Source organism: Podarcis pityusensis (assembly GCF_964106645.2).
Source record: "Podarcis pityusensis genome assembly, chromosome: 4".
NCBI lineage: Eukaryota > Metazoa > Chordata > Lepidosauria > Squamata > Lacertidae > Podarcis > Podarcis pityusensis.
Genome location: NC_138027.1, coordinates 71462880 through 71482148, shown reverse-complemented (window position 1 = coordinate 71482148; position 19269 = coordinate 71462880). Strand labels below are relative to the sequence as shown.

The 19269-nt window shown below is 41.0% G+C and overlaps 1 long non-coding RNA gene across 4 annotated transcripts in view; it reads right to left on the bottom strand.

Moving 5' to 3' along the window:
• LOC308474885 overlaps window positions 1-18981 on the bottom strand; it is a 56399-nt gene extending 37418 nt beyond the window's left edge. Inside the window, exons 1-4 of one of the 4 annotated variants that reach the window (XR_013984994.1) lie at window positions 18856-18981; window positions 15327-15454; window positions 13731-13808; window positions 12708-12826 (exon numbers count right to left, since the gene is read on the bottom strand). This is a non-coding gene — a long non-coding RNA (uncharacterized lncRNA). Of the gene's footprint in view, window positions 1-11485; window positions 12189-12707; window positions 12827-13503; window positions 13616-13730; window positions 13809-15326; window positions 15455-18855 lie in introns of those variants that run through there. The other 3 variants (XR_013984996.1, XR_013984997.1, XR_013984995.1) reach the window with 3 other exon arrangements.
• Between the last annotated feature and the right edge of the window lie 288 nt (window positions 18982-19269).

Below are 19269 nucleotides of genomic sequence, written 5' to 3'. Positions count from 1 at the left end.
GTGTCCCCGGTTCCTCCTCAGCAGTGGCAGTGGCAGCAGCAGTCTAAGCAGTCTGGAGCCAGCCTGGCAGCGCAGTTGGCTCTGGCTGGCTTCAGGAGCTGATCGCTGCCATAGCGCCCGCCAAGTTGCCTCACTGGAAGTCCCCATATGATGTGTCGTTGATCAATCACACAACATTCATTCCCTACTAATAAATCTACAACACTTAAAATATAAATCTGGGGACATTAAATGAATTCAGGGGACATTCTGGGGACAGATTTGTAAATCTGGGGACTGTTCCCAGGAAACGAGGATGTCTGGTAACCATAATATATCTTGCTTTGAGTTCTGCAATGGAAGAAAGATGAGACACTGAGAGATAGTGCTGGAGTGGATTTGGATTAAGCAGACCTGTCCCTCTGCTCAGCACTGCCTGGCTGAGTATGCTAGGCTCCACTGGGAGAGAGGCTCCCTTGCCATGGGAGCTCCCCTGGCCCAAAGCACAGGCAAGCAGAAGCTACCATCAGTGTTTTCTCTGCTGGGGTGGTTGGCTGAAACCACCAAATGGGGTGTTTTGGCAGCAGAGCTGAGCCAGCCAAGGATCTTCTGGTTCCCAAGCCAATTCAGCTACTGGCAGGTTGTGGTGAAGACTTGATCCAGGCTTGTTTGTTGCACCAGCGTGAAGCTGGAACAAGAAACATGAGCAATTTTCTTGCCTTCTCCCCACTTCCGATGTGGTGCTCACATAAGTCCAACTGCTGCCCAAGGATAGTGACCTAGGATTTTAAAATCATTTGAGATTTTAAAATAATATTAAACTTTAAATGCTAAGATAAAATAAAAAAGTGTGCAAGCAATACCTCAGCACACATGGTTAAAAAAAGAGGGTATGATATAAAAGAGCACTTCAACTGAGCTGCAAAATGAAAATGTACCCAGATCGCTGTCTTGCCCTGCCTAATCAGAAGTAAAGACCTGTAACAGATGACCAAAAAAATGGCCAAACTTTATTTGCAAGGATTTCGGGAATATATGTATATTCAGTTTCTCATCCTTAACCTACTAGGTCATACTTAGCTGTCAGTAGATTGTAGCTCTTTCTTTTTTAAGAGGAGACATGGTTTAGCATGAACACATTGCAGAGAAGCGAAATATTCCAGGGAAGAAGTTGACAAAGATTAACCTTTAGTATTCGCTGAAGCTTCCTTTTCAAAAACTGATTCATATATGATTTCTCCTCTCCATGATGTTTCAGGCTGTTTGATTTAGTAACTGCATTGCCACTTGTTGGTTGAAAAAGAAAAGAAATGAATGGGATGGGCTCTGACGTCTTCAAGGACTACATATGGTGGTGCTTTCACCATAAATGAAGTCATCCCAATGGGGAAAAGTGTTCCTGCTCAACCTGCTCTCTCAAGCACACTCTGAGATGCTTATGTCAATGCAACATGTGCAGAGAAATAGTTCCTCAAGAATAGTTTTTAAGGGTCTAAAGCAACCTTCCTCTACCTGGTGCCCTCCAAATATTTTGGACTACAACTCTAGGAACATAGGAAGCTGTCTTATGCTGAATCAGACCTTTGGTCTACCTAGCTCAATATTGTCCACATTGACTGCTAGCAGCTCTCCAGAGTTTCAGGCAGGAAATCTTTTCCAGTTCTGGATTCCATCTTCACATAAAGCAGATGCTGTACCACTGAGCTACAGTACTTCCCTTAGTCCCACCATTCCTGACCATTGGTCATGCTGGCTGGGGCTGATGTGGATTGTAGTCCAAACATCTGGAGGACACCAGGTTCAGGACAGCTGATTTAAATATTATTGAGGGAAACATAATCCTAGAAAGCTCTGTAGACTTTTTCACTATCAAGGCTCTATGAAGAAAGAAGCATTTGGGATAGTGTACAATCTCAGGATGGAAAAATCCTGGCTAATGTACCACACACACATCTGGAAGTTGCTGCCTTTGACAAATATGGACCTTGTTCCAGCATCAATATGTGTTCAAGGATTTGCTTGACTTGCATTACTCATAATTATTACAAACACTACTAATTTAACAGTAAAAACAAAACACCTGAGGATTCATATTCTGACAACTATGAATAACTTCCTCAAGTGAGTTGTTTTACAGGGTCTTTTTTTTGGGGGGGGGGTGTTCTCTCTCTATTGTCTTTACATAGATTTGCCTTCATCCGCCAGCTGCAATCCCCTGCTTTCCTCCAATAAAAGCCTAATGTCTCCAACATTGTAAAGGGCACACACCATTGGTCAAAGTTGCACTTGTTCTACGGATGTTGAGAGAACGAGGGGACTTGAGATTCAGGTATGTTTGCAACTTGTTGAAACCCAGACAGTGAAAGAAAATGAGGGAGATTTGCCTTACAGAATGCAAATGTGAACATTATTGTTATTAATAGTGGTATTTTAGTAGGATAGAAGTCTTACTATATCTCCATATATTTTAAAAAAGAAATGGCTTCACAGGTTCTGTTCCAGTTGTGATGCAATGAATACATTAGGAAGAGGATCAAATTCTAGAAGGGAGAGATGAGAGAACCTCCCTTGGTTTGATTATGAGCATTCAGGAAAGTGCTTTCCATTTCTGTTTGGTTCTGCTGGCTCATCTATGCTCCTCATCATACTGGCCTCCAGAAATTTTAATGCCCAGGCCTAGTTATAGTGGAAAGCCACTTGGGAATTCAATCTCCCACTCCCACAGTAAAGTACATGTGAGTGAGGGATGACTTCGGTTTTGGTCTATGTGGGGGATATGATAACATGTTTGCAAGTAATCATAGAGAGAATTGACCCAAATGGAGACGTTTCTCATGAAACAAAATGCTCATTGTTGATTATCTGTTTGTATAATTAATAGAAATCCGTGTGCATTTCAGTGAAAGGGCTAATGTTACAGAGCTTCTGTGTAGGTGTCTTCAAAGCTTTGTAGTTCATGTAAGCCCTTTGTCTCAGTCAGTGTACAAGTTGTGGAGGTAGCAGGTTGTGAAGGTAGATTGTAGAGCAGGGGTGGTGAACCAAATGCAGCTCACCAAGCATTTCTATCTGGCCCTCAGGACTCCCCCACATCACACCCACTTCCCAGCAATGCTCTGCCTCCCCAGGTCATGCTCTCAGCAGTCCTGCTTCACATCCTCAAGTGTTTTTGCTTGCCTGGGACATGCCCCTGAAGTCTGACCATGCCCTTTGCTTGCCTAGATGGAGAACAAGAGAGTTGTGGGTAGAAACTAGCCTACTGCACAAAGGTAAAATTTACCTTTGTTGCTGTGCTCACATCTGCCTCTGGCCCCTCCTACCACTTGGATTTGGCCCCCCAGAAGGGAAACAGGACAGAACCATTTCCAGGTCAGGAGAACAGCCATCTCCACATTACTTTAGCAGTGGATGTTGTCTAAACAAGTAACTGGGGAAGGTTTGGATTGAGCTGCAGTGCTAGTTCTATACTGAACATTTCTCCTGCATTTTTTCGATCCTCCTCCTTCACTTTATGAAAAAAGAATTTGCATCAAAGGGGAGTACATAGTCAATCCTTTTCAGAGACACACCCTACAGTTTCACATAGGAGCCTTTCTGAGCCCTGTCTGGAAATGAACCTGGGACCTTTGTCATGTGCTCTAACTAGTGATGTGCCAAAATTTGCCCTCAAATTTCTCAAAAGCTTCCTCCCCCTGTGAAAGAGGCTTCCATTTTTTTAAAAAAAAATGCTCAGAGCATTGTAGAATTTCTTTAGAATACCAGTGGTGCAGAGTTTACTATCACAAGGTAGCCAAGGGCGGCATAAGCATATTTCTTTCCAGTGAACACATTTGCAGCACTCTGCAGCCTCCTTGGCTTCCTGATCTGAAAACATCCCATAGACAGACTTAAGTCATGAAGTCTTCCCCTGGTTTTAATGGGAGTGCATGCACCTGGGGAGGCTGCAGAGTGTACACCATGGGAAAGATGATTTATAGAAAGAAAAAACTCCACTAGAACTCCGCTAAATCACATCAAAAGTAAGATCAGTGCATGAAGAAACCTGCACCTCACCTATGAGAATTTCACACATTTTCCCTCTCCCCTTTGATAGTTTTCAAATGTAATTTCTTTTCTCATTAATTGATAGGGAATGCTTTTTCAAAATGCTGGATATATGCTTTAGCACCACATTAGTATAGAACACACCTTAAACAAGTCATTACTGCTGTTTATTAATCAAGGAAACGCTCGAATGAACAAACCACTGCAGGGAATATTCTTGCTTAACTGAAAGCAACTGTGATGTCATTCCTTGACAATGTAAATCCATGATGTCATTGATCCCCCCACATTTTTTGTGCTTGCCCTATTCCCTTAGCATTTGCTGAACGAAGCAGTTGGTGTAGCCTCCAACATGAATCCCAGTGCTGAAGACTGATTTATACCAGAACTCCATGCGCAGGCAGTGTTGTGCTTTCTCTCCAGAATTTTGTCACATCCTGTTTTGAATACCTTATATAAATGTATTTTCCACACAGGGAGGATATGGTTTGTTTTGATCATCATCTGAACAGCAGATCCAAGCCAACTGAAGAAAAACAGATTGAATGTCTTTGTCCACTGCATTTGATTGATTAGGCATATCTGTACATAAGTAAATTCAAACATGAAGTACTCTGAGAAGTAGATTTTTAGATTCAAGGTCCTTTGCTGTCTGAGAAATTTGAAAATAAATTTTAAACAAAATTTCACAGCCCAGGTCTGATTCTATTGAAGTCTGAGAACGGGACTTATTTTAACTATCTGAACAGTTTCTACCCCAAGTTAGGACATAGGAATGCAGTTTCAAATATGTCAGTGAAACATGTTCCAACACCTTTTTAGCAGTCTGAAATTCATTTTCTTGCTTTGTTGACATTGTATGTCATTTAGCAAAATTGCATCCAGAAAAAGAGGATTTTTCATAACAGCATTTTCCATTAGGAAAAATATTTATTGAAGATTTCCTTTCCCAGCTCTTGCCATGATTTTGTCATAGACTTGCAAGAAACAGTGCAGTGAAAACAGTAGTTGTCTGGAAAATGAACTGTCACAGTTCCATTTTCTTTCCAGAGTCCCTTTCTTAGGAAAAGTAATTACTGGAGGTTTTCTCCAGTGTACCATTTATTTTATGCTAAGCCCCGCCTGCAAAATCTGAATCTATCATGTTAGGGCTGCACTCAGACAGCACTTTATTCCATTTTCCAGTTTCCTTGCCTGATAATTTCCACATTTTATATAATCTCTAAGAGAATGTAAACACTACTTATGGGAAAATAGCAGAATCTAGCAGAAGTTTAGCACCCTTTCCTGTGTTATTTGCTTCCAGAAAGAAATCTGTTTGCAACCCAGTTAACCCAGACAATCACAGAGGTTTTGCATTGTAATTTCATGTGATAAAATTGGGAGCAGTATTCTGGCATGCAGATCTTTCCTGCCATTTAAAAGTTAGTGTGACATGACATTATATCAGTCCAAAAGCCACAGTTCCATAAAATACCAGGTAAAGCAGGTAAATGCAATGTAAAAGGAAGTTAAAAGCCAGGATAAAAATTCCAGCATTATGACTGGGAAAACTAACACAATAATCCCCACATCTGAAAAAACTCTAGGTCTTCTCCTAATTTGAGGACCCATTCTTATGATTCACATTCTGACATTCAAACTTATTCTACTAGTTGGTATCTAATACAAACAAAGTAGTAAGGAGGAGGTCAAATTGTTTATCTTTGTCTCTGAACAGGTAACATAAAAATAGAGTATTGTTATGGCTGCTGGTTGACTGTTCCTTTGTTTAGGAGTTCATAACCTAGAATGGATGGCCAATATTTTCTTAGTGGGAGTTGATAGAAGATACTTGGTTATCTCGCTACCTTGCTCAAGCATTTATTGATTAGATCAATGAAGGTACCGTTGGACTGTGCACACCACTACAACCTTTGCATGTTGAGTGGGAAGGTCCGAGGTGGATTGTAAGACCATCCAGCTGAATGTGCTTGCAGTTTTCTGTGACTGTGAAGCCTGATTGCAGAGAGTTTGGGGGCTCTCTGTTTCAGATATTTCCATATCCTTTATGCTCCACTACATTTTTATCTGGAATTGTATAATAACATAACCTCGTTTCTGGGTTTGTTTGTTTTCCCTCAATCAAGTCAAAAGGCAATATTTGGCGTGGAATGAAGAAAATTACTTCTTGCTCATTTCTATTAATTGATAGAGTATTTTAAATGTAACACGAGCCAAACCAAATAAGTCAGAAACGTAAAACTGCCTAGCCAAAGTCCTATGATATTCAGTATATAAAGTATTACTAAATGGAAATTTGAGGCCTATTAGTGCAACCAAAATCTGAACACCTGTCAAATTAGCTTTCATAGTTATATTTAATGTAGCATTCTGGATGACTGTTCCGTAATCCTGTTAAAATTTAGTTGAAGTTATTCCAGTCCTTCTGTCTAATAAAAGTTACTTGTTTAGCCCAGAAAACTGACATGTGTTCAGATTTCAGTTGTACATGCATACGTGTGTGTGTGTGTATGTGTATGAGGCAGAATGACCTCAGAACAGGGACAGATGAATCTGATAATTGGTGTCTTTCACTTTCTCCTTTTTTTTATTTTACATACAACCTGACTCTTTTCTGTGTCCGTCACTATGTTATACTTGTGATTACCAAGAAGACGAGAGAGAAAAACTCATAATGGTGGTGGCAGCATATGTCTTTCATTACCTCATTGTAAGATGCTGCAACTAAACTTGTGCAAATCAAGTTCCATTGAACCCAGGAACTAGTCTCATGTGTGTGCAAAATGTATGGGAGTTGGGTATGTATATCACTCGTGTGCATGCCATTTAATATTAAAACAAATGTGCACCAATCAGGCAAGGAAGGAAGGAGATGACTAGTCTGGAGTGTAGGGCAGGTATGGATGATCTCATTTCCATGCCATGCTTCAATGATACTCAAGTGTTATATTTGGGCAAGCTATATACCTGGCTGAAGGAGGTTGTGGATTGCAGCCATGTTGCATAATTGACAAAAGTAATTGTGATCCTATGACTTGCATTCTCTCCTGCATGATGTCAGTTAAGGCTTTACAGATGGTAAATCATGAGAGGCCTCAAGCAATAGGGAGAAAATGAATGGCGTAATCAGAAATTGATGCCTCCTTGTGGAACTTGATGAGATGCAGGTTTTAAGCTTCAGTCAATATTGTTGTCATGCTGTTTGGAGGCAGCTGTAATTGATTAATCTGTATCAAAATGTCACATGATCAGCAAGTGGCTCTGATCTAATTAAAACAAAATATTCCCCCCCCCCCAATTAGGAACTTAAAAGAGAATCATTTAATGAAAATAGCCAAGAGCACTGATCTACTCAACTTTCCATATGTTCCACCTGCGGCTTAGCATTCCGAAAATAAATTAATTGAACACAGTGAAACATTTTTCTAAAATGGTGGAAATCAAACTAGAATCCAATAGAATGGTGGAAATCAAACTAGAATCAAATAGAATCACAAGGGTAATTTGATAGAGGTATCAGATATTGCTTCATGTACTGCCTAGCACCATGTCCATATGATTTGTTTTCTGCACTGGTGTATCAACCTTTGTACTTTTTGGCTGCATGTATGAGTTTCGGTCATCCAAACAAAAGCATAAAACAATGATACAGAACTTCTATTATTGCCACATCCATAATAGAAAAACATCACTGTGCCTATGATAGACAGGTAATTATGATATGAACCAACAGACACAGGGATGAAGGGCAGCCAGAATGGGAAGAAAGAGACAATGAATCATAGAATCATAGAGTTGGAAGAGACCACAAGGGCCATCGAGTCCAACCCCCTGCCAAGCAGGAAACACCATCAGAGCACTCCTGACATACGGTTGTCAAGCCTCTGCTTAAAGACCTCCAAAGAAGGAGACTCCACCACACTCCTTGGCAGCAAATTCCACTGTCGAACAGCTCTTACTGTCAGGAAGTTCTTCCTAATGTTTAGGTGGAATCTTCTTTCTTGTAGTTTGGATCCATTGCTCCGTGTCCGCTTCTCTGGAGCAGCAGAAAACAACCTTTCTCCCTCCTCTATGTGACATCCTTTTATATATTTGAACATGACTATCATATCACCCCTTAACCTCCTCTTCTCCAGGCTAAACATGCCCAGCTCCCTTAGCCGTTCCTCATAAGGCATCGTTTCCAGGCCTTTGACCATTTTGGTTGCCCTCCTCTGGACACGTTCCAGTTTGTCAGTGTCCTTCTTGAACTGTGGTGCCCAGAACTGGATACAGTACTCCAGGTGAGGTCTGACCAGAGCAGAATACAGTGGCACTATTACTTCCCTTGATCTAGATGCTATACTCCTATTGATGCAGCCCAGAATTGCATTGGCTTTTTTAGCTGCCGCGTCACACTGTTGGCTCATGTCAAGTTTGTGGTCAACCAAGACTCCTAGATCCTTTTCACATGTACTGCTCTCAAGCCAGGTGTCACCCATTTTGTATTTGTGCCTCTCATTTTTTTTGCCCAAGTGCAATACTTTACATTTCTCCCTGTTAAAATTCATCTTGTTTGTTTTGGTCCAGTTCTCTAATCTGTCAAGGTCTTTTTGAAGTGTGATCCTGTCCTCTGGGGTGTTAGCCACCCCTCCCAGTTTGGTGTCATCTGCAAATTTGATCAGGATGCCCTTGAGTCCATCATCCGAGTCGTTGATAAAGATGTTGAATAAGACCGAGCCCAAGACAGAACCCTGTGGCACCCCACTAGTCACTCTTCTCCAGGATGAAGAGGAACCATTGATGAGCACCCTTTGGGTTCGGTCAATGGGTAGGGATGGAGTGGGTTTAAACTTTAAATTTACTTTGTGAGTTGCTTTCTATTATTAGATATGAAGGCGGCTGCTTATGAATCACTACACACATACGACCCAAGTTGCATGCTTGGCTTTAATAAGCATGTCCTTTAGGACTTTTATGAGTATTAGCAAATGTCCACCATTGTGATAGGTAGTGGGGTTCTCTCACCAAAGAGTGTTTGCCCCAAACTCAGATCTTGGCATCTCACTCTCTCTCTCTCTCACACACACACACAGACACTGCACCAGAAGAACATCTACGGATCAAAAGGACATACATTGCAGAAATCCTTGGGTAGAGCAACTCTCCCAGAGTGTCCCTGTAATCTTAGACTAGGGGCTCAGTCAGCTTGTCCCACCACTTTCCCTTGGGAAAATCCCATCTTTAAAGGTGAATTGGAGCAGACATCAATTGGGTTTTCCATAGGAAGACTTAGTTTTCCTGGAGAAAGCAGTGTGGCGAACGGAAAACTGCACAGACCCATGCCTAAGAAGTGTGGGGCAAACTGAAAGCAGCTGGCACCTGTGCTTTCTAGTGCATCTGAATGGGACACATCTGTGGACAACCTAAGGAAGTACCATCCACCTTGGGCCTGCCCATAAAAAGCAAGTCTAGAGTGAGAGACCAAGGTGATATCTGCTTCTTCTAGGAGCTCTTCTCATGAAACTTTTGTGGGTGAGATGAAAGATTGTTGGACCCTGGGTGAGAAGCCAGAGGCTGAGAGGGAGGGTGTATCAGTCAGAAGTAAAATGAATCAATATTGATTTACAAATATATTAGTAACTTTGAATTAATGTAACACTTTTATATGTAACACTGTATTTTGTAAAAAAAAATTAAGTTGTCTGTTGTTGCTTCAGTTTTCTGCACACTGCTTAGAGATATTTCAAATTTATTTAGCGGTGTGGAAATCAAACAATCACTCAATCAATTCAATGTTTGCTTTTTCACATTGAACTGAATGGAACATGCTTTTGTTTGCAGATGTGCCAATCGGCTTGATACGATTGGTGGTGACTGCCTTACACCATGCCTGAGCAAAACATCTCCCTCCAGAGCCACAAGGTTACATACATGTTTCTGAAAGACAGAACACACACCTGCAGATGTGGGATGCCTTGGCTTGGAAGTTTTTCAGTAAAAAGGTAAAGGACCCCTGGACGATTAAGTCCAGTCAAAGGCAACTATGGGATTGCTTCAGGATGAGGGAGATGGCATTTGTGTACAGACAGCTTTCTGGGTCATGTGGCCAGCATGACTAAACTGCTTCTGGTGCCATGGGACACCGTGACAATTGTCAGAGGGCGTGGAAATTCTGTTTACCTTCCCACCACAGTGGTACTTATTAATCTACTTGCGCTGGTATGCTTTAGAACTGTTAGGTTTGCAGAAGCTGGGACATAACAATGGGAGCTCACCTCATTGCATGGATTCGAACCACCAACCTTCTGATCGGCAAGCCCAAGAGGCTCAGTGGTTTAGACCACAGCACCACCTACATCCCTAGGTTTTTAAGGAGTAAAGCAATGGGTGGGGAAATGGGAAACCATCTCTCCTCTGCTGCTTTTCCTCTTCCAATCACCCCTCCCAACACTGCTTTTCAGAAAAGGCGTGCACTGTTCGGCTGTCCCTTGCACATATTCATATGTAACGTGCAAGTTGAGCCCTTAATACTTATACTCCTTTCGGCAAATGGGATGAACTTGATTGTTTGCATCAGGAAATAAAGCTTTCTGAAATCTCCCTGGCAACCTTTCATCCTGGACTTTGCAATATAGTTCTTTGGAAGAGAGTGATGGGCTATCATGTTTGCCAAAAGCTCAACTATATCCAGCATGCCAGAGAATGGAGATTTTCCATTCTTGGACAATATCTCACTTTCTAGGGTGTGGTATAAATGTGGGGGGGGGGATGAAAAGCCATAAATGACGCCGTAGTTTCCACAAGTGAAGTTAAATCTAAGAATAAATGTGCCTAGTCTAGCAGAGCAGACTTCCCAGAAGATGTTACATCAGTAGGACACAAAGGACTCCAGAGCAGTCTCACTAAAATCAATATGACTGCAAAGCAAGTAATTTGAGGGGAATGACAACATTCTTGATGCTTTTCTTTTGTAGGTATTAGTTGTGCACCTAATAGAATTTTGATCACATTACAGAGAACATTAGAGGGAAATGAAAGAATAGCTTAATGCATTCTATTTGGGTAGCCACTGCTATGGCAACAATCCCATTATGGATGAACAAAAATTGGTGCATTAGCCATAGAAGCAAAAAGGAAATTGGTGCCTGTTTGAGAAAAGTTCTTGTGGTACAAAAACAGCCACCAAAAAGAGCTATCACTTCATGTGTTGAATTTTCACATAAAAGCTAGTAAATTCAGCATTCATTTAACAAAAATGAAGTATGCTTAAAGCCCCAAATTTTGACACACAATACCCAATTTTTAGACATTTCCAGTAGATTTGATGTCTTATGCCACATGTGTACTGATTCTTAGCTTTCTAGATCATTTAAAAGTGTTTTCAATTAAATTATATACTATATACCAAAACAGAAAAGAGGAATCTAACATACAAATTCTCATGGTTGGTTCATAGTCAGATGAGACTAACACGAGGGAATCAGTAACAAAAAGTATTATTGTGATGCCTAGATTTCACGCATTGGTAGAGTTAAAGAGTTATGCACAGCTTTTGTAGTGGTGTAAGTAATAAAGTCCCATCATATGGCATAAAGATGTTCCAGGTTTGCCAATCCATCTGAGACTTCCCAAGTATGCATTATTATTTTCTGAAAATGCCAAACATTTTTGTACCACAGTGATAGTTGTAAACTTTGCAATGTCTTCCACTTTTGCACAAGAGAAATGCTAGCTGCTGCCAACAGCCAGCTAAAAGTTCTTTTGCATGTATAGTCATTTGCTTCCTTGCCCCATAGATTTACAAACGATAGCCGTGGATTCATCTAAATTGTAATCTTGAGAATCTTTAAAAAATTGTGGTGTGCTTTGGACCAAAATATGTACACAGTCCCATCATAAATGAAAGTACAGTATGTTCCCCGTGCCTCATAAGCTTTTTAGTTCATGTTATAAAAGACCTTAATTATTATGGAATACTGTTCTTGACTCCTGGCTTTGAGCATGAGGTGTACATATGTCTTGTTTCAGACTTCTCTAGCAACCATCTTGGTCAATCCAAAGATCTTTATCAAGAATATTGATGTTGAAAGTCCCTGTTCCTGATTGAGCTTGAAGAGAGCTGTGGGTGTCCTGACCACCGATGGATCAACACAGATCACCAGACTAGAAGTCTCAAGAGAAGACTAAGGGGAGGACAAAGTAGTTTAAAAGGCTCTCAGAAAGATTGTTTTTGCAGATAGACTCTGAATGGGTCCAAAAATGTTTGAGCTGTATATTAAGGGCACTTCATTGTAAACCATTGTAATGGTCCTCCTTGCTAGCACCCAGGGAAAAGAAGCCCATTATGCCCAAGGTGGGTTTCATGATTTGTTTCATTCCAAACAAATGATGATCTGTAGCCAATGTTTGTTCTTGGCGAACAGGCTGTGGTCTGTTTTACTCAAACAAATCTACTTTCTGGTTATATCACTAAGCCAGGGATTGTGGATTGTTTCTCCTGTGCACTAGCAGGGAGGGGGAAAGTGGCAGAGATCAGCAAAGTTCCTGGCAAGCCATTTGCTATAGTGACTGCCAAGTCAATGCTTCCTTGCTTAAGAATCTCCTTGCAAAGAGCTCTTTTCAAGCTTGAAGTCCCAGCATCCAGTCTTATGATTCCCATCCATCCATCCATCTGCCCATTTGTCTATTAATTTCTAAACTACATCTTTTAAGTTTTGAACCTGAAGTCAGTTCCTTCCTGATTTCTCAGAATCTCCTTTAGTGGCTCTGGGTTGAAACATGACTGAACTATGCAAAGTTCTGCTCATACTCAGCAGAGGGTCTACAGAGCAAAACAAAACCCATTTAGAGCCATTTCTGCACTTAGGGAGTCTATTTTGACCACACTGGCATATACCTTAATAGATTCATAGGTTTCACTGGAACTAAATACCATTTCAGCACACATAGGAAAGATGACTAGACATATGCCGGATATCACTCAATTGTGACATGAACTTCATGTAACTAAAAAGTGATGAGACAAAAGGCCTTTTGTCTCATCTCAAAGCAACACCAACAAATATAGCAGATGTGAATGCCTGCCTCAAACTTAAACATCAGACAAGAACTAAACCCTACCTAAGACTTCAGGCATCAGGCTTTTCCTTCATCAGCTGTATTGTTCATTCCACATTATTTTAAGCTTGTCGTATTTAGGGCTGGCTCTTTCTGATATGATCTTATTCCTTGGGGCAGTCTATGTCAACATGCAAATAGGAAGGCAAAGCCCAAGGTTTCTGAGATATGATGTGGGTGATCTTTCTCTTCATGTTTTGACATATCCATGTGGAAATCCTGAAAGGGGCCAGGTGTGCATTGCTTTTACTTTTATCTGCTACAAATGTGTGTGTGCGTGTGCATGTGCCATGGTCTGCAGAAGCCTGGATTCTGCATTGCCACACCCACTTACCTGTCTCCACAGCAGATGGGGAGTTAGAGCATCACCGTGGCATCAACTCATGTGATGTACTCTTTATTATCAAACTGTTAACACTGGAAAGAAATGTAGATGCACTGGAGGTGAGGATTCTGAACGTGTTTTAAGATAGCGGCCTCATATTCCCATTCGCTGCAAAGGTTGAAAGAATAGTAATCAAACCCATTTATTGCTAAAGGAAATTGCCCATTGTAGCTTCATCCTAGAGATAATGGTATAATTTGAGCTCTGAAAATTCTGAATTTACCTGATCCTTCCTTCTTGGATTAATGGGCAGTCTGGATCTTAGTTATCCACTGGAGTTTGCTCTGATGCAGACCTAATGCTGAAAAACAGCATATCCAAGTACAATTTAAAACAATACTTACTGATTTACATAAAATAAAAATGCATCTTTAAAAAAGAACTTAAATTTGAATTTCTATGCAGATTTTTAAAAACAAAAACCCAATGCATAAACAGGATGGAATGGGCTGATTTGTGGACCCATACAAAATGGCCTAGCCTTGTTATAGATTGATTCAGCCGTTCCTGTGGCACTCTTTATAGAGTTTATCAGCAACCGAAGAATGATCTCAGCCATGCAAAGCTTATTGTCGAAACAGAAATGGAGAAAGATACGGTATAGTATGAGAATTGTGAGCAATACACATCTAAAGCATCTTGATATTATTATAACATTCCATCACTCTTATTCTTTTCATATTTCTGTTTGTCTGTCAACTCAACAGTCTCCCTCTGGGAAAAAAAAAACAGCTGGGGGTCTGACATATATTTGGAATGTATTTTGTTTTAAAGAAAAGTGAACCAACTTTAACACTCATGCGTTCAGTAGCCCCGTTAGAAGCCCCTCTCCTGGGAGAACTTGGGTTACATGCATGTTCAGCCCACAGTGCTATCTGATTATTCCCAGCTGCTAGATTTGTGTCAGACGATTTCTAAACACTGGGTAGTCCATTTGGCCTTACAGTAGGCTTTAAGTATTCAGATTCCTATATGACAGAAATTAAACAGATCTGGTCTCAAGACTATTGTTAATAACACTTAGCCAATAAATCTGATATCGAGCTATGTAATTCTTTTCAAAGGCAACGCCACTGAACTCTTTACCTTTCTGATGCAGATGACAAAATGATACCAGATTAAAAGCAATTTTACATTAAAAATACACGTGCCAAGCAACCAAAACATTTGAAAAAGGCATTTCATACATAAGACTAGGTGTATCTACTACTATGGGAGGTATATCTTCATATATATGCCACTCATTCTTTAGATGCTAAATCTAGAACATATCTAGCACAGGGTAGTTCCAGATGACCTGTTTACTGAGCATTCATCTTGATTTGTTTCCAGGCAGATATGACAATGCTGGCTATTTAAGGAGAATTTATTTGTATTTGTTTATGGGGAGGTTAGATGACGGTCATATATGCACTATACATACATATGAATTCACATTAAACAATTATGGTTGTCCCCCCCAAGAATCCTTGGAACTGTAGTTTATTAAGGGTTCTGAAAGTTGGTAGGAGACCCTTGTTCCCCTCACAGAGCTACAGTTCCAAGAGTTCCCTGGGTTGATCAGTAAACCACTCTGGGAATTTTAGGTCTGAGAGGGGAACAATGGTTTCCTCACAACACAGGAAGCTGCCTTATACTGAGACCATAGGACCATCTATCTCAGTATTATTGACATGGATTGGTAGCAGCTCTCCATATGTATATCAACCAATTACATCTTCATGGATAGATTACGTGAACATTCTCCATGAGAATGTTGCGTGACCATGGGGAATGCGCACAAGGGCCGGTAGTTATGCATATTAACCACTCCACTTACATTATGCTTAGCTTATACATATGGAGAAAAGTGATGGAAGAGGTAGGTAAGAATGGATCTATCTGAGATGGATACCAAGTATTAAACATGGCAAGTTGGAAGCAATCATGGTTGGCTTCACCATACTCCTAAAATGAACAGAAAGAAACATTTTTATTTATACATAAAATAATCTAGTTTGGTAAAACCATTCTCTTTCATTTATTTTCCCCATACTAGTATTAGTCTTAAATCTAAAGAAAAAGCACTAGTCCCACAATTATTTCATCCTTGTTAATGCAAACTGTGGCAAATTTTGAAGCAAAGTGTGTGTGTGTGTGTGTGTGTGTGTGTGTGTGTGTGTAGTGTAGATTTGAGCAATGACACTTGCAAGACTATTTAAAAAATGGCACCTTTGGGAGCTGAAATGGTAGTCATATATTGGAGATACTGACATATAGTTTTCGAAAGACCATTCCTTCTGAAGTAAATACGAAAGAAATGGAAAACTTATGGTTCAAAGCAACATCCCCCAAAGAACAATGAAACCCTGCAAGGCCCAAAATTGGGGAACAATGTGGAAATTATGACTGTTTTATGAACTTTTATAGTAACTGGAATCTTTCAGGTATGTCTGAAAGATTTTACTGGGTGTTTTTTATTGGGGAACAAATGAGAGAAATATAACTACAATGTATAGGCGTCTATATGAATCCTTTTTGTTTCCACCATTTTGCTTTGCAAAATTCCCAGTAACCACGTCAGAAATCATATGCATAAACTACAGTGAGCTCAAGCCAGAGAAAGTGAGCTAGCACTCACATTTTATTGACATTATTAAGCCTGAACTATTTTAAATGAATAAAAGAATAAAGTAAGTTGCACTTGTTTAAATGGGTCTAAATATCTCTGGATTAGAAGCTACCCTAGTAATCTGTCAGAGCCCATAGATTTGTGATGTGGATTACAGCAACTAGGTGCACATGGAATAATCTGACTTCAGAAATGTGTGGATATGTTTTTAATCCCCACAACCAGGAGCCACACATGGTATATACTCATAACAGCACTACACACTATGTTTTTAGTAAAGATACACACTAAAGATGTAAAAGGATGAGTCAGTCCTCCATTTTAAAATAAGGAATATGGGAATCCCAGAGCTCTTACAGAGCATGAATATGTGAATGGCCAAACTAGAAAATGAAACTTCAATTGTGTATTTATATATAATGTCAACAGTTGTCTTTATTTCTTTTAAAAATGCAAGTAGAATCTGCTGGGGGATCGTTATCATGAGTGCTAGAAGTAGGGAAGGAGTTTTAACCCTTCCCTTCCCTTATGCTGCCTGATAAAAATTGCCCCTTTAAAGGGAATTCCCTTTTGTTGCTAAACTAGAATATCCTTGCAATGAAAAGACCAGTTTAAGAAGGAGTGAGCTTTGAAAGGACCACAGCAGGAGAGGAAAGTGTTAAATTCCCCCACACAAACACTTATTGTGATCTCTACAATTACCACCCGCACCCACAGCTGAAATCATTTGCATCTTGCACACATTAAGTGCAAATTTGCATTTAACTTCCTACTTCATTTGGCCCTCTGATACTTTTAAGTAGAATTATCAGTGATTGAACCTGGATATTTATGCAATCAAACCATATGGCCATTGTTTGACTGATGGGATCCTCCTCAACAAAAGACAATGGACCAAGTAAAAATGCTTTGGGATTTATACATGCCTCATACACTCTTTGTTGCCCATGTCCAAATTACAGATTATGATGGCCTAGAAATCCAAAACCAAAGGATATACATGTTTTTCTTGCAATGAGCTTTGTTTTAATAAATACTTTTCGACCTGAGTCAGTTCATGGTTTGCACCATTCTTCAGTAAGCATGTCAAATTGGTTGTTTTTATTTTTATTTTGGTCTTGGTCTGCTTGAATATAAATGTTACTTAAAGAGGCATTTTGGATGCTTGTCTGCAGCTAATGTACATGCCATGCACTAGGTATGTCATAGCAAGAGTATGATATAAAACCGTGTGAGACCTCCTCTTGTCTATGCAAGCTGGCTGAAGTTGGTAGCTACTAAGCTTTGCAAAGCAAAGTGGCAGCACAGCTGAGCAAACACAGCAGAGAAGTGATGAAATAATCAGAAGTTGGACAAAACTATTTGTGTTGATAGGCAAAGGGGAGGGAACCCATAAGGGGGTAAGACTCCTATTGCAGGAAAGTCTGATTCTTAACATATCTGTTAGCCAAATGTTTCCTACAATCTGGAACAACTTTTGCTCCCCAACACGTTCCCTTTGGCTTCTCCGAATGGTGACTCAGAGTTTGTGAGAGAATAAAATGTAGCATCTGCTGAGGTTGCAGCCTTGCAAACTGTGGCACCTATTAAGGCACTGTAATGAAAGCGAAGTGCATCAAAACAGGGGATAAAATAGAATTGGAAGCTGATAGGTTTAGACAAAGGACCAGAAGCAGATCTTGAAGGAGAGTAGAGAAAGCTCAGAGCACTTCAAACAAGGACATAGAAAAGGTGGGGAACCTCAGGGTTGCGGCCTCCAGCCCTCTCTGTTTGGCCCTAGGGAGTTTCCGCAAGCCATGCCCAACACAGGCCTTGCTTTATGCCACAAGTGTTCTTGTCTGGCTGCAATATGCCCTAGACCCTGATAATGCCTTTAGGTTGACTGGAGGGAGAATAGAGAAGGATAAAGGGTAAAGGGACCCCTGACCATTAGGTCCAGTCACAGATGACTCTGGGGTTGCGGCCCTCATCTCGCTTTATTGGCCGAGGGAGCCGGCGTACAGCTTCCGGGTCATGTGGCCAGCATGACTAAACCGCTTCTGGTGAACCAGAGCAGCGCACGGAAACGCCATTTACCTTCCCACCGGAGTGGTACGTATTTATCTACTTGCACTTTGACGTGCTTTCGAACTGCTAGGTTGGCAGGAGCAGGGACCGAGCAACGGGAGCTCACCCTGTCGTGGGGATTCGAACTGCCAACCTTCTGATTGGCAAGTCCTAGGCTCTGTGGTTTAACCCACAGAGCCACCCGCGTCCCTGAGAAGGATATTATTATTATTAGTAGTAGTAGTAGTAGTATTTTATATGTCACTTTGCAGGAAAACTCTCACCTGCTATATTCCTGGGGAAATTATTTCCCTGGCCACAACTAGGCTGTTCACAAAGAGGACACAAAAAGTGTTCAACTAAATTTGGATCCCGAAACTTAAGCACAGCCATTTGTACTTGGGGTACTTCATGGCAAAACTGTTGGTGCAGCCCAAACACTACACCCTTGCTATGACACTTAGAGGGAGGGAGGGAAGGAAGGAGGGAGAGACTTGCTGCACCATTCAGACCCCAAATCTTGCCATCAGAGGACCGCAGGAAGCTGCCTTATACTGAATCTGACCTCTGGCCCATCTAGCTCAGTACTGTCTGCACGGACTGGCAGCAGCTCTCAAGGGTTTCAGTTGGGAACCCTAACTAGAAATGGCAGAATTGACCCTCGAACATTCTGCTGAACCAGCCCTCTCACCCACTTTCACGTTGGTATTTGAAGCTGGTCACTCCAGCCTGCTGAAGAGGGTTGCTGGTGCCAGTTGAGTTGCTTTCTTTGGCAGGGAGCAAAGTCTAGCATCTCTGTTCCAGTAGCCAGATAAAGGGATGCTGGCACAATATAGAATGTTTTACACAGCAATCGCTAAAGTAGAAGCGCAGCTTTAGACTGGCTTGCACACAGTTCCATGAGATGGCAAGGCTTTATCATTGGTCATTATCTTCTTACATTTGTATGTGGGACCGTGCCATGGGGTTTAGATTATATGAAGAGCAACTTCCGGGTTAGCGCGATCGGCTAATGGCGGATTCCCTCCGAGCTCCGGAGGGAATCGGCTTGACAGGGGCTGGGTCTTGCCGTGCCGGCGACACGGGGACCCTCAAAAACCACGGG